General features: G+C 41.5%; 1 protein-coding gene across 2 annotated transcripts in view; it reads left to right on the forward strand.

The window, feature by feature from the left end:
• The window catches only part of pkib (protein kinase (cAMP-dependent, catalytic) inhibitor beta), a 29,970-nt gene that overhangs the window by 290 nt on the left and 7,322 nt on the right, over positions 1 to 22,358 (forward strand). The gene's annotated exons all lie outside the window — the stretch shown is intronic.

Raw genomic sequence — 22,358 nt, forward strand, 5'->3', positions numbered from 1 at the left:
AGGCTCCACTGTCTGTCACCTGTTCTGCTCCACAGGTAGCTAGCACAGCAGACTGGCTTCTGCTGCTGTGCGCTAACACCGTCGACAAATATTCCCAAAACAGGCAGAGGAATGAGAGAAGCTGGAGAAGAAGCTGCTGGTTACAGTAGATTATAGGCGTGCAGGGAGGAATAAACAAGACTGGAGCCATTATATGCTCAGAAACTCAGAAAAAAAATATCTAAACAACAACAACAGAAGCTGAAACAATAAATCCTCATGTGACCAATCTGTCTGCCAACACCAGTCACCTAGATATAGCAAATGTTAAAAACAGGGCCGACAGTAGGCTTCAGTGGACAGTACCTGTCACCTCCATATGGGCTCACAGCATTGTGTGTATCAGCTGTTTAAATGAAAAATGCCACTGGCTCCCAACAGAGATCTATAGCAGCTGGGTTATCTGCTTTGTTTTATTAAAAGCATGCAGTAAACCGTGACCTTAAGATGATGATCGTGATATATGGTGAACTGTCCGATGGTGAAGTGAAACCATGTTTCAGAATCCACCAGTATGAAACTTACATTGTTTTACTATTTTAAATGCTAAAACTACCACGAAGAATATGTAATAACATCACAAAGCATACTTTCGGTTATTATGTCACTGAGTCAGACCTATATGGCTTTTCCTGACTATACGATAGTAGTTAACAAGTTGGTTCAGTCAGGACACATCTAAGGTCTAGTGGACGGTATTTTGTGCCAATATTTAGTTTTAAATGTGACCACTCTGCATTCCCAAAAAGTAGACGCAATTTAAACCAACTACTTGGACCATCATGAGATGCTGAAAAAGTAAAATCTGCAATGAAAACAATATTTCATAACCCTACCTGGCTGATATGACATGAGGTCATTATTGGCAAACCCTTAAATCTAAACTGAATAAAAGGTACACTGCATGTGTGTGTTTTAGCCCTTTGTGTCCTTATCCTTAGGAATGCAATCTATTCCCATTCAGACGAGTGCCTGTGAACATACCACAGTCTTTATGCTTTGGTGAATGTGTAGCACAAATGTCTAAAAAAAAAAAAAAAACAGAATTTTAAACAGTGTTAGGGCCTCTGTCTTTGTCCAGCTGTTAGAATCCTGGTCTTCTTAAAACGGGCTCTTTAGTGAATCATTAATATGATACACAATGTCATGTAGGGGAAATGAAGTCTGGCTCTCCTGGCGCACTTTAGCTCCATGGCATTTCCATTCATTTTATGATTTTTGCCCTGTGTTAATTACATATGCATGAGGTCATTTTTGGAAAATCAGTCTCATTGCATGGTCTCTGTTAAGTGGCTGGCTGCTGTAGTGCTTTTTCTCTGCGGTGCAGTGATCACCTGTCCATCAAACAGACGTTCACATTTCCCCTTAGATGTTTATGGATTGCTGAAATTTGTGCGTCTTGGTCTGGAGTTTCTGTTCAGCCAGGTGGACTCTCACTGCTCATGCTAACCTCAGAGGTCTTCTTTTGTTTTAACAAAAACACAGTGATCATAAAAAAGTAAATGTTAAAGCTTTTATAAACTGGCTATAGGTTCAATCAATTTTTTTTTTTTAAATGATTTGTTTACTAATGTAAAAATAAATAAATAGATAAGATATACAGTACCAACACTTATTTGTAATAATAATAATAATGTATTGAAAGCTGCTTCAAATAATTGTTTTTATTTGGTCAATTGGGAGCAGCGTACAGTGACATAGTATCACCTTATGGCAAAGTTGTTAGCAAACAGATATTATAACAGTCTATTTCCTCATCCATCAGACATGGAGCAACACTAGCATTCATTTGAGGTCGTGTTTCTGGCCACCTAAAAAATACTAGTCCAATATTGACTTTTCTTTTAGTCCTGTGTTGGTCTCCACCAAGAAAAATATCTGGCTCTTTAGCATCTAAATGCTAACTGTCTGCTGTTTGGTGTTGAGACACGTAGCATACAGTAGGTTTATCCATAGATTGTATATAGAATGGACCAACAGATCCCGTTGCTCTGGACGGAGACCAGTGAAGGCTATTACCGACAATTTCCACGGATGGCGCGCTGAGCGTTCCCAGCGAGCAGTCGTAGGCGTTCGTCCAGTGGAAGTGCCGAGTCGAGCACTTTTTACGGTGGCGCAGCGTTTCTCCCCAGCCTCAACTGAGAGAGACGACGTAGATGTGACGTGAGCAACCTGTCTGAAAGTTGGAAGTCTTCTGGTAGCTGAGCCAAGAGAAATCTCAATCATTCCCAATCTTACAGAGACGGAGAGCGTAGGTATATGTAAGGAGATAACATAGGCACAGGCTAATTATTGCTAACTAAAATGCTAGTTAACATTAGTAATTAAACTTAAACAGCTAATGTAAGTCGAAACTGCCTGCGAGCTTCTCCTGTACTATACGGTAATTCCCCTGCTCTGCGACAGTAAGTCGTGTGGTTATGACACAATCGTTAGCCTATTTTTACAAAAATGTCTGCTACGGAGCCATAACGTGAGGTACAAGGTAATGGAGCCTTTTATACATTGTCGTCTTTCTTTAGAGATAAAAAATGGAAAAATAGAGTCTTTAAACGCTTCAGATGTAAAGTTATTCGCTGTCAAAGTGACGTCAAAATGAACGGCAGTCAGAGGAATGCTAACGGGGGGGTGATGGCTTGTTAGCATCAAAATGGCGCCATAGGAGGTTCGGGTTGTGAGGAGAAGCTTACCCACTTGGGTTTATCAGAGCTGTTTTTTTGAATGAGGACCATCAATGTGCGGGGAGGGGGGGTAAATGGGTACGCGGATAGGAGAGGTGGGCAGATGGTAGGGTGGGTTGGGGGAAGGGAGGTGGGTTGGTAGGGGTGGGTCGGTATAATCAATAATAAATATTGAGGGAAGCGTAGTATGTAAAAGTAGAGATGAAATCCTGATGAAACTCTGATTTTGATGAAATTCTTAATTTTTTTTCATTGTTGTTGTTTTGCCCTTATTTGATGTACTTCCTGGTACCTAATCATGATGACCGACAGAAATTAGTTAATAAAAAGAGAGAGGTAAACAAAACTATAAGCTAAACAAGGTTAATGAAAGCAGTGAGAGTAAACCAAAACAAGATAAAAGAGGCCAATGGCCTCAAAAACTCTAAGGGATATTTGGGGTTGGGTGATACATTTCTGTAGGTTTGACACTCTATGCGTCACCTTTCACCAATCAATACTGTGATCCAATACCACAAAAAAAAGCTTTAAGTTGTCCGACAATATAAATGAATATAAGAATTTTAGATAAACAGTGAACCAAATAGCTCTGAGATTGGCAAACTACAATATAAACTTAAGCTAAAGATGGGAAATCTTTCAAAATATGGCTGTGTAACTGTGTTGATGCAGCAGCAGTATTGTAGACATGGGAATACAGTCAGCCCTAGTCATATTTGAACTTGCTTAGTTAATATATATATATATCATGGGAAATGAAGTTACTTTGCTCACACCGACGTCGCTGGCAGCCTGCTCTTGTTCTGTCACCGCTGGGTGAGTCATCTGACTTTCTATCATCTGTTCCACACCGTGCTCTTTCTTGGAAACCAGGCTTCATGTTACCGTGTGTTAACACATACGATGGCAGACAGATGATGACATCGCACCGGGTGCGCTCCACCCACCCATTCTGATTCTGGAGTCCCAGGGGTGCCAGCCTTTATCACTAATCTCCTGAACAGCCTCAGTCAGCCTTAACTTTATCTTTTTACGAGGAACAAAGGCTGCCACTGCAATAAGTAAACAGGTCCCTGCTGCTTTACCTATAAAATCTCCAATTGCCTTGGCACGACTGAGCAGCAATGGCTAGGTTTGGGTACCGAAACCCGGGACTAATATGGGGGAGCGTGCCTATGTTCCCACAGCCCTATTTTCACTGAAAATTAGGCCCTATGTTCCCACATTTCTAAGATTTCTTTTTTCAAAATTAGGCCATATGTTCCCACATTTCTAAGATTTCTTTTTTCAAAATTAGGCCCTATGTTCCCACATTTCCTTTTTCATAAATTTGTATCAGATTGTAGTCCCCTTTCTCCCAATTTGGTAGCCAGTTACACCCAACCTATTATCCAGTAACAATGGACTACAGATGGAATGTAGCTTTTAGCTAAATCTGGTGCGCCCATCTCTTTGTTTATTGCAAACATTTAATATAAGTAGCACAGAGGCCTCGCATTGACTAGCTTCTGGTCAGATCAGTCAAATGAAGCGCAGGGGGCATAGGGCCTAATTTTAAGAAAAATCTTAGAAATGTGGGCTGTGGGAACATAGGGCCTAATTTTCAGTGAAAAAAAGAACATTCTTAGAAATGTGGGAACATAGGGCTGTGGGACCATTGGACTCTGGGAACATAGGGCTGACCCCCTAATATGGCACCGGTGCCTAAACGACCGGTATCTACCGGACCCAATAACAAAGCGGATTTCAGTGCCACTGAAATGACTGCGCTTCTCTCTGATGCTCCGAAATGGATGTTACGGGCAACCAAAGCATCACTGCGCCTGCACGTGACGCTAGTTAACACTACACTTGGCAGCAGGTAACGTTAGCCTACCCTTAGCTTGTAGCTGGATTAAACACGGTTAAAATGCTGACAGCTAATCAGTGTAAAGTGTGACTATATTTTATAGTAGGGGATTCCAACACCGTGACGTTAAACAGTCTGCAGCTGCCGTTGTCGTAAAAACAACACAGACGATGTGTTCACTTGAAACTGGTAAGCCTCGTTGTGCATTCAAAGTAATTGTAAAATACCCTTTCACCATCTAGTGGTTGTTTTTGTCGTTTCACAGCAATTCACTGGTGAAATTAGTTATTGTTATAAGTTGTTATTATTACATTATTAATAAATCATTTAATTTTGACCATATGGCCTAAGCAATAAACAAGCCGTTCTTTAATGTCGCCGACTGTTGTTTGTGCTTTTCTTTTTATCTTATTTTAATCTTTTTTCAAAAGTATCGGTTCAGGCAATGTTTAGAATCGCTTTAGCACCAGTATCGGAAAAAAAACCCAAACGATACCCAACCCTAGCAATGGCCCCTTCCCTAATTCCTACTCGGCCTTTATTTTGATCTCTATGACACACCTGTAAAGTTTTGTGACTGCATCTTGTACGTTTGTGACGACATAGCGGTAACAAACAGACACACGTACACACAACGCCTCCTGGCAAGTACTCAAAGCCACCGTTGGGGTTGTTTCTGCTACATTAGGACACACACACACACACACACACACACACACACACACACACAAAAACAAAAACCAAGGTCGCAGAAATGGCAATTTAGTCTGATTAAACTTGTGTATTTTGTTTCAGAGAAGTTGTTGTACAGCAGCTTGTGTTCAGACAATATTTAGACATTTGTCATCTTTTGTTTGATGTAAAAAAAACTGTGTTTGTGTAAAACTGTGTTCATATCCCTCACAGTAAGGTATCAAGAACGGTGGCATTTCGGTTTCAGCCCCAAACCTCGGTTATTGTGGCATCAGTAGCAACAGAACATTTCACCTGATATCCCTGCTGCAGACTTGTAGAGTGTTTGAGATGAAAAGTGGAGGAATACGTCCTGGTTTTTTTTTTTTTTACATCTCCTGTCTGCCATAAAAGGAAAGAAAAATGTTCACTTTTGAAACTTGCCTCTTTGCAGCAAGATAAAAGGCAGCCAAGTGTCACCCGTCACTTACAATTTTGCCACCCAGCGCCTAATTTAATTCCTATTGATTGCGGGCCCCACAACTCTGAGAATGGAAACCGTAATTTGCCGGGCTAAATTCCAGTCATTCATTATTCCTATGTATTGACCAGTGACCTATAAGAGTTTGGTCAGAGCCGCTGCTTCTGTAAAGCCCATTGCCCTTTACTCTGACCTATTGCTGGCTGCCATTTGGCGATTGCTACTTTTATCTTTCCGCCATTAAAATGTGTCAGTCAATTCTGTCCTCACCTGTGTCTGGAGGACATATAAGACAGCCGACATGTTTTTTAGAGATGTAGAGGACAAAGGATGATAATAGGAACAGAGGGGACCTGTTTCCCACGAAGCTGTGTAAGGCTGTTCTGACCTCTCCGTGCCCATTTTCCCAGCAGCCCAGCGTGGCGATAGGCAGGGGATGGCGGTATAACTCAATAGACTTCCCCCTGCATGTCTCTGCACGGCTCTATGGGAAAGGAACTGTGGTCTGTCAATGTCATCTCTCCTGCTGCCAGCCTCTCTATACTGATTAGATGGGCAGGGAACAGTAGGTGAGATGGGATGGTTCTTCTGTGGAGACAAAGGGTTTATTGTAATTCCCAAGGCATCCATTCAATCCACAGATCAGTGACCTTTTCACTGTATCCGACCACACAATAGAATCAGCTGCTTAGTTTTTAGTTTTCCCCTATAATTACCGCATGGAATGCTGTCTGCCCTAGAAACTGGCACGGCATCTCGAAACGGTTAGTCAGACATCAACCATTTGAAGAGCTCATTCTGTTGATTGGCAAATGGAGAGGCTGTACGACGGTGATAGGTGCAACTGCTGTTTTGAATAGCGTCTCAATGGGCACCATCAAACATGGTTTTCACTGAAGGTGCCTCTTTACAGCTGGACCTGAAAGCTTTGCACATTTGCATCTTCAAATGGCAGCTAGAGGGAAATGTTTGAAGATTTTGAGTATCCTCAGCTGGAAACCAAAATAATCTTGTCTTTAATCTTCATCCAAGTCAGATTTACTGTAGATTTGTCCAGAGTTTAAAGCCCAGTTCAGCCCACAGATTCACGACGAGACGAGTTGAAACTTGCAACTACTTGCAACGCCCCGGTCTGCAACGATCTAAAACCTGCCAGTTTACATCAATGCGACGAGATGAGACGGTGTATCATCTCCATAGCAATGTCTCTCTGCACTTCTGTTCTAACTTTCGACTTTTCAGGCTTCTTTTGTAGCTGGATATATCATTTGTTGTGTCTAAATATGAATGTGGATAACGTTAGTGATAGTGAGATGCTTGCTACAGTTGCATTTCTAGTGATGAACATTTTATTTATGTGATTCATGCTTTGTTCTAACGCCGCTCACTCTCTTCAGTCACTCTCTAGCTCGCTCGACCACATACCGCGCTTGTTGAGCCTCTGTCTAAAACTTGGCCATTTCGACCAGTTGACAGTTGTAATATAGAAATAAAAAGGATTATGTATCGTTTTATTTCTACAGTTTGTAACTGACTTTACAAGCTGACTTGGCTAGTGGCTGTTGAAAGAGATAGCAGCTCCATCAGCTGGTTTGAGTCGAGCCGGTTCAGACCGCTGAAACTTTCCCCTGCAACGTTCTAAAACGGTTTCGTCTCGTCCCAAATCTCTGGTCTGAACTGGGCTTAAGAGTCATTGATAGCTACTGATGGTCATATACTGTGGCAGAACTTAAAGCTGCACTAATCAATTTTTCCATATCAACAATGGATCAAATGACTATGCACAATGTAAATGGTGTCCTCCGTAATGACAAACCCAGAGAGAATTACTCTAACTTCCGTCAAAACACTGGAACCCAGATACGTTCGAGAGTAATTGTAAGTCATACAATGTCACAGAATTATACTCAGTAACTGTAATACAGCTTTTTTTCTGACACAAATACAGCACAAGACCTTGACACTGCTGATGCAGTGTGGAAGCATGTGTGTTGGCCTTATAGTGTGTGTGTGTGTGTGTGTGTGTGTGTGTGTGTGTGTGTGTGTGTGTATGTGTATGTGTGTGTCTCAGCCGATGCCTCATTTGCCAGAGTTGTTGTCAGAGGGTGCTAGAGGCCCATGGGTGGTAGCCAGCATGCAGGAGCAGCACGTGCAGCCGCAGCCACCCAGGCCGCATCGCTGTTCAGAGATGGTCTAGTTCGGGGAGCGCCTGGGGTGGAGGACGGCCTCGGTTACACTCTTTCAAACAACAGGCTTTGTGCTAAAATATTGATGTTACAGCAGCACACACTGTCCTCCCGGTGTCACACGTATCAGACATGTGTAGATTTATTGTCCTGGCCTTCATGCAGCTACCCGGGAGCAACTGATATATGGATCCTGAAAGCTGAGACTATATGTTTAGGATGGATTACGTGCTGAAACAAGTAGTCAAATCAAGAGCAAATTATTTTTCTGATCCCAAACATTCTCTGCTTGCAGCTTCTGGACTGTGAATATTACTGCAAAGTAAATTCAATATCTTTGTGTTTTGGACAGGCTGTCCTCATTCACTGTTTGATATACTGTATACCTACCAAAAGTAATGCACTGTAATTCAAATCTAATCGACATATTTATTACTATAAGCCCCACATTGACTTTTGCTGGAAGGAAGCAACCTCTAATGTACATAGTTAATTATGACCGGAACAAAGAAGGATATCAGGTGACAGTAAAAGAGCGCCAAAATCTGCGTAAGGAGGAGGTCGGGTGGTGTAAGGGTCCCAAAACACAGGACTTTTACCGGGGGTGACCGGTATTCGTGTCCTGGAAGTACTTAATTTAACCCAAACCACATTTTTAATCTTAACCAAGTCGTTTTTGTAAAGTTAACTGTCAGTCACGTACCGGTTACGTAAGAGTAGTTTTGGTGCCGAAACTTGACCGTCACGGTCACATACTGGTCATCGTTTAACAGCGTTACATAGTGACAATGGTAGTTTTGAGACTTTAACTTAACTGTTGTAACAGTGACGGTCACGTACCAGCCACCGTTTCACATTGTTAAAGAGAACATCAACTGCCAAGAACTCCGACTGATCAGATTTTTAATTAATTATTTGACTGTACTGTTTTATGATCTTAATTCATTAAAATGTTTCCAATTTTACACATTTTATTCGGCAAACTTCTCATACGGCTGCTTGTGCTTTGATAACTTTGGCTTTTTTAAATGGGGAAAAAAAAGCACTGGCTCAGGTTAAGTAATGTCTAATCTAAAAAGGTATTTCGTATCAGTATCTAAACTTATACGTATAATATTGGCACCAGTGTGTTTCCCCCAGAAATCAAAGGATTCCAAATTTCTCCTGCTTCCAGTACTTAGACACCTCGCCTAACGATAATAGGGATATTACTGGCTCTTCATGCATTCTTGTGTGAGCTTTGGTGAAAAAGTGCAATCAATGTAGGTTGCAAGATTAAAGTTGCAGTCTAAATGATTGATCTTTGGCATTACTCTGGTATTAAAAGAGTGCTCCAGTGATTTAGTATTGCACTCCCACAAAGTTGGGGAACTCGCAAGAGATTAAAAAGTAATGGTCAAACTTGATGCAGCAAAGGCAGAGATATCCTGACTTTTAGTTCCTGGTATGGGTTAAGCTCCAATAATGCTGAGAAGAAAGAATCCTACTCTTTCCATAATGCAGCTCAACAGTGTCATTGTGTAAGACCCTGCCTGCTTGGTAAGCAGCCATGCTGACATCATCTGGGTTATTTCCTCAGATTTACAGCTCCTGCAGAGCCCAGAGTAGTTCTCCTATTGACAAGTAAACTGGCACTGATGCGTAAAATCTGTGGAGGTTCCTTTGTAAACGGTTAACCTGTAAAGTTCATATTTAACCAAACAGGTAACGATTGGAGTCAGAGGCCACCAATCTGTGCTCATTTTCTCTCAGTCTGATTAGAGATACAACAATGGCAACACTGGTGTCACGTGTGCAGCCACCACCAGGCGAAAAATAAGACATTCACCATGTCATTTTGTTCATGTTTGACCTTGCACATTGGAGGGCCATATGCTCAGGATTAGTTGATAATCACTTGAATCGAAACATGAAGTGTAAAAGTCGTAGATCCCCCAAAACAGTCTGTTCTTGCTCGACATGTTCTGTTTTCAGATCATCCCTGAGGCCTCTGCCAGCGCTGCCTGCCAGCCATTCTTTATATCTCTCTGTCAAGTGTGCTAATTGCTGTAAATAGCTGGGTGCTCTGCTGTTGTGATTGACCCTTATGAAACCTGCTCAATCTGTCTCATATTTTGTAACGTGGAGGGCAATTTGCCAGCCTCATTTCGTATAATGGCTTGTTGTTATTGCACATTAAACACAGTTAATTACAGAGAGGGCGGATTGCTTTTAGGTGCTATTTGAAGGACTGACGGGAGGTCCTCTTTGGACCTGTGTACCAGTAAACAATATAGCTGAGTGATATCAGTGAGTGCTTGTAGCTTCCTTTTAGGCCCTGTTTACACTTGGTTTAAAAATGCGTTTCAGTGATCCGAACAAAAATCCGACAGCTAAAGACGCACTGCCGTTCACACCTGTGTCCATAATGGGTCTCCAGCTGACCACTTGTGTTCAGGTTTAATTACTGCGGGGCCCCGCGCACAACTATTACGTCCACACTTTCGCCAGTCACGGTAGCATTTGTGTCGGTACAGCTGGAGATATCGCTGTCAGCAGATTCCAACACATCTCCTTCCACAGGGCAAAACGGTGGGACGGTCACGCAACACTTCGTACAACTTGTCGTAAAATGGGCAAGTTATAGAGCGTTGGCACGCTGTCACCGTCCTGCATTGAGGGCCTATTTACCGGTTAGGTCCTTGTCGGTGACGCATCAGGACACATTAGCCTTTACACTAAAAAAGGTATGTGGTCAAATGCATCTCGGACCACCTCGGCAAGTGGTTTGAGTAGGGCTGTAACGATGTGTGATATTCGGCAGGGAGGAGATTTTCGGCATGAACACTGGTAACGCTAACGGAGGTGTAACGTTACGAATGGCCGCTGTTCTGACTCCAGTGCCTGGGTCTGTTTCCCGACGGTTCAGTAAACTGCCGTTAGTGTTCTTAGCACTGGAGTTAAGTGCTGACTGGGTTTGGATTGCTGTAATGATAGTGGCTGGCTGCTAGCTGGCTGGCGGCTGACTGTGGATGTGTGCCCGGGGCTGTTGTCAGCTCTCATCCCGACTGAAGCCTTGCAGCGGCGGGAGAGTGAGGCAGACAGACAGGGGTGTGCTAGCTGGCTAAATTAGCATTACATTAGTCGCTTATCTATACAGTTAACGTTACTGATGAATTCGTGGGTTAGCCCAGAGTTGTTAACTATGGTCAAAACAATCATACTAAAAATAACTGAGCATGTTGAACGATGTCGTAATCTTATGTTACCCACCAAGAATTAGCTAACTTTATAGACCAAACATTAGCATTAGCTACTTGTCAACCAGCATCTTTATAGTAGGCTAACCTTAAAGCAACAGCAAAGCACTTTTCCTCGTCGGTCCCCCTACAGGTTGGAAGTGGAATTGTCCATTACCGTTACCATTCTTATGTCTCTTCGAACTACAGATCCGCTACCTGATCTGGCAAACTTGCATAGTGCGGTTATAGCCGGTAGAGAGCCGCAAAGCGAATGCAGAAGTGCCGTTCACCCTGTTACGAGTTGATGAACCACTGAAACAATTTTGGAAATATTATTTTAAGGTACAAAAGAATCTTTGGTGTTGGATCGATCGATATTGAAATCAATCAATATCAATAAATAAGGTCTCTGTTGTATTACTGTGTTGCAAAGTAGCATGTAATCGATGGCAAAACGATGCCATGTGGCAGAAAAAAAAGTTGTATTACGTTTACTGAGTATAACTCTCCTCCAACCCCCCCAAAAGAATCGAGGTTTGTATCAAATCGTGGGCCATAAATCGTGATAGGAACCGAATCGTGGGTTTGGTGGATCGTTACTAGGTTTGAGTGATCTGATCACAATGAGCCCTGGTGATCGTTTACACTCGCCCAAGAAGCATTTTAAAACCAAGTGTAAACAGGTTCTATAGTGTTGTGGGTGGTTTCAAAAACAGCAAAAAAAATGTAATTGAACCTCAAAACCAGACTGAAGGTGAGAGCTGATAGATATGATATTGATATCCATTGTTTTTATTGTAGTTTAGAGTAAAAAAAAACATACGCAAGGGATAATGTAGAGCGAGCCGGTCATTATTGCAAATTTGAACTCACTGACTGAACCTCACCCTGAAGGTGTTCAATTCACAATAATGACCAGCTCGCTCGACATTATCCCGCTTATTACACGGCTTATTACACGGCTCATAGCGCAGCTACTCACACAGAGGTTACCCACTGATGACGCCTGCGTCCCGGTCGGGAAGGTTAACTTAACCCCTGATGAGCACGGCTCTAGGGCGGAAGCCAGGTCTAAGCCAGGTTAGTGAGCTAACCATGGAGCTAACTAATGCTCTGTTTTCACTGTTGCCATTAGCGCTGTTAGCGAGTCCCGTTTCCTCCACCCTGTCTCTCCCTTTGTGATCCGCTGATCAGCGGTATGAGCTCTATATGAGCACAAATATGGTTTTAGAATGATTTCCTTTGTATTTATTTATTTATTTTGAGCATGTACAATTCAACATAAAAAAAGACAACAGCAGTTGTTGAAGACGTATTGAACAAGATCAACAAAAAGGTTGAAAAGAGAAATGGAGATAACAATTCATTTCATTAGTGAGTTTCCACGATTTACATGCGCGAAGAGGAGTAGGAAGAAGTATAAACTTATTTAATCCTAACCCTTAACTGATTTATAAATGGGCTCAGGAGAGTCTATGACCAGAAATGCGTCCATTGCAATGGTCTGTTATACAGAAATAGCAGACTGCAGGATGCCTGATTAGCTGTGTAATAAAAGACAAGAACTGACTCTTTGCCTGCTGCGCCTTTTAAACTTTCCATTCTAGCACGACTCGTATGCAGTTTACAGTGACAACAGCCACAGGTTTACCACTTGAAAGTCATAGTATTTTGTCAAGCAATAACTCCTAAACGGCACACAGAAGTGAACAAAAGTTATCTCCTCATTTCTTGACCCGCAATCTTGTCGACTGAAATGACAACTGCTGCTAGCAGAGTTTAGTAGCTGCAGCTAGCTAGCTAGCTAGGTAGGTAGCTTAAGGCTAACTCCAAGAGTTGGCTGTTGTGCCGAGTTTTACGGTTGATAAGCTAGGTTTGGGCTATTGCTGATCGTGCAAGGTGTTTAGCAAATGGTCAATTGAATGATTCCCCTAGAATGTAATTCATATTTGTACAGAAGGTTCTCTGAAATATACTTTATACTACCACAGGACACTAAAAGTAATACCACTGGTAATATTGATAAAAAAAACAAACATCCATCCATTAGATTTAGAAGAAATTGGTGATATTGAACATTTTTCATTACGAGACATTTCGCCCACCAAGATAATCATCTGGATTATACTGTACATGCACAGACCTGTAGTACTTACTTACTAAAGCAAATTATCTACAAAGTAAAAGCCTGCGCTGATGCGTTTTTCTCTGTGAGCCCTGGCTTCTGAAACACGAAAGCAGACAGCCGTAGTGAGAAAAAGGGCTGCGTGGATCAGCGGAAAAGACGAGAGGATCTGCCCTGGATGTTTCCTAGCTCTGAAGGGAGGCTGTGATCACGCTGTCTCATTAGATCAGTCAGTCTCTCTCTCTCTCTCTCTCTCTCTCTCTCTCTCTCTCTCTCTCTCTGTGATTCATACATTTAGTTATTGTGTTGCTGTATTATTATTTTCATTGCATACACCGGCAGCAACAGTCACAGTTTCCCCAAACTTAATGTCAACATGAACTTTGATCTTATCATAACAAAAGACATCTCCATGAGCAGAGGGGAAGAAAAATGCAGTATAAAGACAGTCTGCTTCTTCCTTGGCTCCCCTCCTCCACTGTATAGCAATAGTGCAGTTTCCATGGCAGCTAGAGCATGCTAAGCTGTAGGATAACAGTGAAAAAAGTGGGGAGAAGGACGGGGAATAATCACCGGGTATGAGGGACTAAAAATAGCCAGGGACCTAATCCCAGGCATTATTTATTCATCTAGAACGTCTCATGTCTGCGCCAGCTGTGTAAACATAATTTCGTCTGCACTTCCTTGTCGAGCAGGCATACCGTTTTCTGACCTAAACCCCACAGTCTTACTAACTGACTAATGCCATGACTATAGGGAGAGGCGGGGGGACACAATCACAACACAAAGACTAACGGATTGGATTTACTGTGCTGAGGGAGACTGCATCTGGATTATTGCAAGCAATCTATTACTATTCCTACTTCCTTATGATTAGATGGAGCATTAGAACAAGACTGCATACTGTAATGGAAAGTGAAATGAGCTCTATTGCTTTGTCACTGAAAAACATCTACAGTGACAATTTGTGATTAAACTCTCAATGAAAATGCAATCATATTTAATATAATCATTGCCAGCTCCTGGGTTATATGCACTGCTTTGTCATGTACAGACTGTAGTGAAGCTGTAGTGTGTGTGCAGTGACTGGGGCTGCCACACTGCGAGTTTGAGATGGATAAGAAGCAAAATAGAGGTCAGCCTCCGGCAGCAGGCATGGTCAGGCTGCTGATATCTATCATTGGCTCTTGTTTGGAGAGAAAAAACTTTGACCGATATGGCTTTTTAAAGGCCAGTGTCCGTGCTTAACTTTCTGTACTTAAGCTGCCAATAGCTTATATTTTGTGCTAGTATTTTACATGTCGATTATGGAAAATAATACTGTCTACAGTGTTTCCTGTACACCACTCTCTAAATGGGTCAGGAAAACTCCTATGTCTGATTCTCATGTCTCAAACATTACATTTTTATAAAGCCGAATACTGCAATTACTTGAAAATGGAAGTGATGTGCACAATCTCAGGCACTCCTTATTTCTGCTGGGAAATGTATTAGATCGTGACATGAGTGAAACATAAACCATAAATCCTGTGAAGGTTTTACACCTCTGTGTGTAAGGTGTGCATATAGGCCCATAATCATATATCATAATGACATCAATATATTTTTTTAAACTGTTTTTATCACGAGTACTTTCACACAGAACGCGAATATTACGCTGCAATAAAGCGGCGTCATTTTTTTTTTTTAGCTTTCGCGACACAAATAAACACATCAACCAATCACATTGTAGGGGTGTGCAAAAAAAATCTAAAAAAATCGAATTCCAAAAATCGATTCTTTTATATATATATATATATATATATATATATATATATATATATATATATATATATATATATATATATATATATATTAGGGCTGTCAGCGTGGACAAATTTTTTTCATCATTTGACAGCCCTAATATTAGGGCTGTCAAATGATTAATTTTTTTAATCGCGATTAATCGTTGAATTTCTATAGTTAACCGCATGTTTTATCACATGATTAAAATTCTATTATTTTGCATTTCAGAATTGTTTTTAAGTACATATTAACAATGGAAAGCCATTCTTACCAGTGGATCTTGATTGGGAATCAAATGAATGCAAAGAAAATGACTGTATGAACTTGATTTTAAGATTTGTATTTGTTTATTATATATTTAATCTAGTCACACATTTGAATTTAACAACAACTTTGAATGCACCACAAGGCTGTAAATTACCAGTTTCATTGAACGCACCGTCTGTGTTTTTCCGACAACAGCAGCTGCAGATTGTTACATCCCGGTGTCGGAATCCTCTACAGTAAAACACAGTCAAACTTTACACCGTTTAGTGTTAGCTGTCAGCATCTTAACCGTGTTTAATCCAGCTACTAGCTAGCGGTAGGCTAACGTTAGCTGCTGTCGAGTATAGTGTTAACTAGCGTCACGTGCAGCGGTGTTTCTGTTTCCTGTATCGTCTGTTTCAGAGCATCAGAGAGAAGTGCAGACATATCAGTGGCGCCAGAATGAGGCACCGAAATCCGCGTTGCTATTCGTGCAGCAGCAGGATGTGTTACGAGGAAGTACGGCAAAATAGTATCCTGTTAGGCACGACGCAAAGCCGAGTGAAGTGAAAATAAATTAATAAATGGCGGCATGCGATTAATACGAAAAAAAATTTACGCATTATGCTCAACCCTTAATCGCATCGCGATTAACGCGTTAATGCTGACAGCCCTAATAATAAATAATAAATAAGTGTGCAACATGAACATGGTTCTCAAAATAATATATCATTCTAGGAAACGTCTTGTAAAATATTAGAAAACTAAAAACTGCAAAGTGCCAAGCTTTGGCCAGCTTTCAAATACATTTCATTCAAGTATAAAATAAAACTGTTAAATAAAAAGAGTTGTTCAGAGTTCGTGGGAGTTTAGAGCATTGAAAGAGTGCGTTGGTTGACTGGCATGTTAGGTCCTTTAGGTTGTTGTTGGTCCATGTCTTTAATGTTAATCTCTGGGTGATGGCGTATCATGGGAGTTCTCAAGTTTGTGGTATTTCCAAAATACTTAACTTTCGCTTTGCAAAGCCTGCATATAGCATGATTCCTATCAAGTATATATATATATATATATTATATGTATGTATGTATGAATCGATTTTTGGAATTCTATGAATCGATTTTGAATCGGTAGAGCTTGAATCGCGATACGAATGTGAATCGATTTTTTTGCACACCCCTACAATGTGATTGGTTGATGTGTTTATTTGTGTCGCGAAAGCTCAGAAAAATCGCCGTCGTTTCGGAAAAAAAATTACACCGCTTTATTGCAGCGTAATATTCGCGTTCTGTGTGAAAGTACTCGTGATAAAAACATTTTAAAAAAAATATATATTGACGTGCAAATTAATCGCACGAAGAAAATGTCCCCGGTGGCCTTAAGAAACACAATTTAAAAGTGTAATCAATAATAATACTAAAATATGCGGGGAAGGTAGTTTTCACAGACTATTTCACAAACCGTTTTCCCGTAGCTCGCGTCATTATGATATATGATTATGGGCCTATATGCACACCTTACACACATTTAGAGAGTGGTGTTCTCAGCTCTGTGTCCTGGTTTATTGCTAAACAACACCGTTTCCAAGTGTCTGCAATCAGTCGAGGAGATGAGACTGCAGAACACATTTATTCTGACAGAACCACGGACTGTAATGGACATGACATTTTCAAACACCTTTGTTCATGCATTTTTGTGCGCAGAAGGTGGATCCTTAAAAGCTTCTTTTATGCAACGTGCACGTGTTAAAAATGACCCATTTAGTAAATTATAGTCTTGACATTGTACTGGATTGCTGATTTATATATTTTCAAGCCTGAAACCAGTGAGCTAACAAGTCTTTAGTTTTTTTTGATATGTACTATTTTGTTGAAATCAGCTTTACAATTTTTCAAAACCAACTGCTGCACCTAACATCCAAATGTTGAAGCTGCTCTAATCAATATTATTTATGTTTATAATAGGTAAACTTGGTGCAGTTTGGGGTGAAGTTGCAACATTGTTGCATTTTTCATTTGTTTCGGTGTGCGTTCACACTGCACTTTGTCAAGCGCACCAAACATTGTAAACAAATGTCACACGGTTGAAACAGTCGGGATCTATTGTACAGAATATTCGAGTAAACTGGCCGACACTTCTGGTCTCAGAAATAACGGAGCAACTAAATTAATAACGTCTTGGGTTTTCTGGTTTGCTTTACTGTTTCTTATATTTTAGAACAGGGATCTTCAACATCTTCACCCTTAAGCCCCCGACACACCAACCCGACGGCCGACCGTCGGCAGAAAAGGCAATCGGACTGATCAGTCGGCTCCCCGAGGTCCAAAAAGTGCCTCGGAACACACCGAAGAGACGCCGTCTTGAGCGTACGTTCTGCGTGTGCGCAAGAAGTAATAGAAAGAATCCATCCATCCATCCATCTTCATCCGCTTATCTGGGGTCGGGTCGCGGGGGTAGCAGCTCCAGCAGGGGACCCCAAACTTCCCTTTCCCGGGCCACATTAACCAGCTCCGACTGGGGGATCCCGAGGCATTCCCAGGCCAGGTTGGAGATATAATCCCTCCACCTAGTCCTGGGTCTCCCCCGAGGCCTCCTCCCAGCTGGACGTGCCTGGAACACCTCCCTAGGGAGGCGCCCAGGGGGCATCCTTACCAGATGCCTGAACCACCTCAACTGGCTCCTTGAAAGAAAGAATGAAAACCGGAAATGACAATGCGTCACGTGGGTCTGGCTTCTCCAGCCGATAGTAATGGCGGATTGTTCGAAATCCGATCTCATAGTTTACGAAAATAGTTCACCGAAACGCATTTCTGAAAACAATGCAGGGGGGCCTCCAAATTATTTTTAATTTTTGAAAGTTTTTAAAAACAATTAAAAAGTCTCAACATGAATCCAACATATTATTAGCAAATATAAATCCCCACTACTTACTGGCCTATAGGTAAGGTAGTCACTGAGATAGCTATCCACAGATACATTAATCCTAAACATTCACTGTGCCACATGTATGTTTAACATTAAAATGTGATTTATAAAATCACACCAACAATCACTAGGCTATTTTAATAGCTTAGTATTCTATGCAAAAAAGGTAACCCTAAGGTTTTACTGAATATACTGATTTCTTTACATTCAAAGCTTCTAATGAGGTTTTCAAATAAAGCTTAAATGTCTGTGTAACATAAATACATGTAGGCAGCAGGCTGGTCCAATGAGGGCATAGCATATTTTTTATACTGTACGTAGCGACATTATGCTACGACAGAAAGAATGCTCTGGAATTATTTTGAAATGTTTGGACCAAACGAGCCAAGAACAAATGAATGAATGAAGAACACCACTTGAATCTAATTCTACAAATAGTGTATATATATATATATATATATATATATTTTAATAATATTAGTATAGCCCAATCTTTATCTGCAACTGTGCAGAAATACCAGGTTTAAACAGAATGAATAGACGTTCGGCTCGGGAAAGGAAAGTTTGGGGTCCCCCTGCTGGAGCTGCTGCCCCCGCGACCCGCCCCCGGATAAGCGGACGAAGATGGATGGATGGATTTAGAATGATGTCAACGTTACAAATGAAGCTTTTTCGGTTCGGCCCAATCAAACCCAGGGATTGCATTAGCGTCAGTATTGCAACAATTCAAACAATACCCTGGCCACGTTATTCTATGTCCTTTTGACATTTTACAAATTGCATTTACTTTGGTCTTTTAGAAAGCAGCGAGAACTACTGGTGAATTGAAGCGCATTGTTTCTGCTGTAATGAAAAAGTTAAAACGTTAAAAGTAAAAATTTAAACGTTGCGTTGTATACTGAATTGAAGTGTGGATCCTGACTGTTCCTGAAAGGTCTCCAGTCATTCCATTCTGTCGATACCAAGGGATTATTTACTTGCCAGGTACTTGAATAGAGATTGGTTTTTCACATTTTCTACACACAACGGAAGAGGCGATGACATATGTGGGCATTGGTTGCACAGATGCACAAAGTCCAAGATATTGAGCCCTCAGCATCTCTTGCTGTTTTTTGCTCTGTCCGTGGTGCTGAAAGCCTCCATTCACTGTCTGAGAAAATGTCGGCTGAGACCAGCCTTCTTTCTCATGGTCCTTGGACTTGTATTTCCATTTAAAAAAGCAGACGCTCTCTGAAAAAAACAGCTAGCAAGGCTTCTTCTGAATAGAGGCACTGAAAGCACTCGGAGACTGTGCTCAAAATGACCCTTCAACGTTAAATGTGATGGGCTCTTCAAGTTCAGAGATACACCAGACCTGCTCTATCAAACACATAGAAGAAGATGCCCATTTGCACGTCCAACTGAAAAGATATGAAAGCTGCATGACTATTTGCACGCAGTGTCCCTGCAATATAGATAATTGCAAGTACATACTGTTTCATTTGTTGCTAAATTATAGATGTCACTGTGTTTAGAAATAGCCCAGGTAGCAATTTGCATCATTAATGAGCTCTTATCTAATGAAAGAGCTGTCACATGTTCGCCGTTTAAAAAAAGATAGCCCTTTTGTCCTTTTCTTTTTTCTTTTTTTTTCTTCCTCTCAACATCTTTACACCCACTCTGTAAACAACACTTGACCTCTGACATTTCTTCACTCAAAGGGCTTTTATAACTCTACCTTGTTGCTAACGTACCTGCGGCGTGTTCCTGTGTCTGACTGACTCCGCGCAGACATCATATTATCTAGGTCAATTTACTTGACAAGATAATCCTATCTAAACAGTTGTCGGATTATAAATAAACCTGTTCAGAGGATGGGGGACTGCCCGTTCAACACGTAATCCGACGGTTTAATGTAACAGATGTTCTAATTAGGACTGGACTAATGGTGGAGGTTGTTATTGACATTGATAGTTAAGCTACTGAAAGCCAATGTGCAATGACTTATTTAAGCTACATTTAAATCATCATTGGATGCTAAAAACAAAGCTAACGTTTTGTTTGTTTTTTAGATGGGAGAAACAGCTTCTTAAGGTGGACTGAGGCATCTTCCACTCCAGGTTTCACAGATTAAAAACCCCCTGAGGCTGCAGAGGAAAATCCTCCCACATCGACGTTGGCGATTGTGGCCAGTATCGTGTATTAAATAGAAGGTCAACATGGACATGACATTACAAGCAAGTCAATATTTCAGCCAAAGTCTAGGTTTAATTATTCAGATCATCACATACATCCTATCATTTCAGTGATAATCAGTTGTTTAGATCAGACTGAAGCAGGAAGGAGAGACGAGCTGTGCCAGGTGCCCTTCCTGCTGCTTGGCCCTGATTAGACTCCTATTGGCGGACTTTGAGTTTAACTGTGGCCTCTGATCCAGGACAAAGAGCAGCTTTGACACGTGGGGCCCAGAGAAGAGAAACTGGAACAATGTTCTGGCTTCCTGGGACGCCTACAGTAAGATCCAAACTGAAAGGCCAAGTTTAGTACTGCAGCTACAGAGACCTGGAATAAGAGTGGTTAGGGCTGGGACGGTATGGATTTTTTCTTACTGCGGTTGAAAAGCAAGAAATTCCCGCGGTAGAGCCGTATACCGCAACCCCCTTACGAGAGTAGCGTAAGTTAGAGCGAGAATGGCAGGGTGCCTTAAGTGAGTGACGTCAGTGTCCGTGTGGTCGCGCAAGGACAGCGAGCGGTAACGGAGAGTAGCGTATGAGTGCCGCTGTGAGGAAAAGAGAGAGGAAAAAGAGATAGCAAAGATGATGTAAAGTCAGTTACAAGTGAACAATAAAACAACAAGCTAGAACTTCTCAAGACACGGTGGCTTTATCTCTTATCAATACTGCCGGTAAACTGAATGGAGTCACCCCCGAAAAACATCGGCTTAAACCTTACAACATATGTTGGTGCCCGAGTGCAGCCCGTCTAGCAGCTGAGCAGACAGAGAGCAGAGAGGGCGACTCGGCAGTTTGCTATGATGCTCTCTCTCCCAATATAAGCCGCTCTGTTTCAGGCTACGAAACGTGCATGCAGGCTGACATTCAACCGTGCCGTTTTATCGGGATAAAGCTATAAACAGAAGGAAACTCTGCTAGCTGCTAGGCTAATGTGCAATGGTAAACACTGCAGCTGTAACGTTAATGTGTCTACCTCAGCTGAGAACGGAGAAATGTCTTTGCCTTTCCTACCATAATACACGGTAGGAAAGGCAAAGACATTTCTCCCATACAAGACTTTACACAGGTAGGCTACTCTCGCATATAGGCCTAATAGTCAACACGAATGGAATGTTATTATGTGTCATGGAACATTGCGATCCCCAACTCGCAAAAGGTCGGATTTGCTCCATCTTTTGATGATAAGTTTTGTTTAAAAAAAAATCTTGAATCCATGTAAGACACAATGTCATCAGACACAATCCATGCCATTTTAATCAATGAATCCATGTCATTAGACACAACATGCACACAACACACAGGCCAATGTTTTTTTTTTGTGGTGATGACGGTGTCGAGCTCAGACCTGCGCTAGGCGTCACGTGATCGCGGTATTGCGGTAATGTGGTAATGCGGTAACCGTCCCAGCCCTAAGAGTGGTACCATGTTCCTGGTATTTCTATGTTCATTTGGGGAGTTAAGTAACATGGTGATAAAACATTTACTCATGGGGGATTAGGGCTGTCATTTTTTTTAAATCTAAATTCAAAACCACCATTCAAAAGTGGAAAAAAAATGAAATAATCACCTGCTTGAATTCAAAATACAGACTGTGCTTTGTACCCCCACTATTGCTAGGCTAATGTTGTTCTCTTTGCTAACTGCTAACTAAAAGGGAGTAAACTTGAGACGTAATGTTGAGAAGCATTCTGAATTCAACACCAGCTGGAAAAAATGTAAATTAAAGCAACACTGGAGAACTTTTTGTACCTTAAAATAATGTTTCCAAAATCGTTTCAGTGGCTCATCAACTCGTAACAGGGTGAACGGCACTTCTGCATTCGCTTTGCGGCCCTCTACCAGCTATAACCGCACTACGCAAGTTTGCCAGATCAGGTAGCGGATCATAATGGGACAATTCCGCTTTCAACCTGTAGGGGGGGGGGGCCCGAAGAGGAA

Source organism: Sander vitreus, chromosome 14 (genome assembly GCF_031162955.1).
Source record: "Sander vitreus isolate 19-12246 chromosome 14, sanVit1, whole genome shotgun sequence".
In the NCBI taxonomy this organism is placed as follows: domain Eukaryota; kingdom Metazoa; phylum Chordata; class Actinopteri; order Perciformes; family Percidae; genus Sander; species Sander vitreus.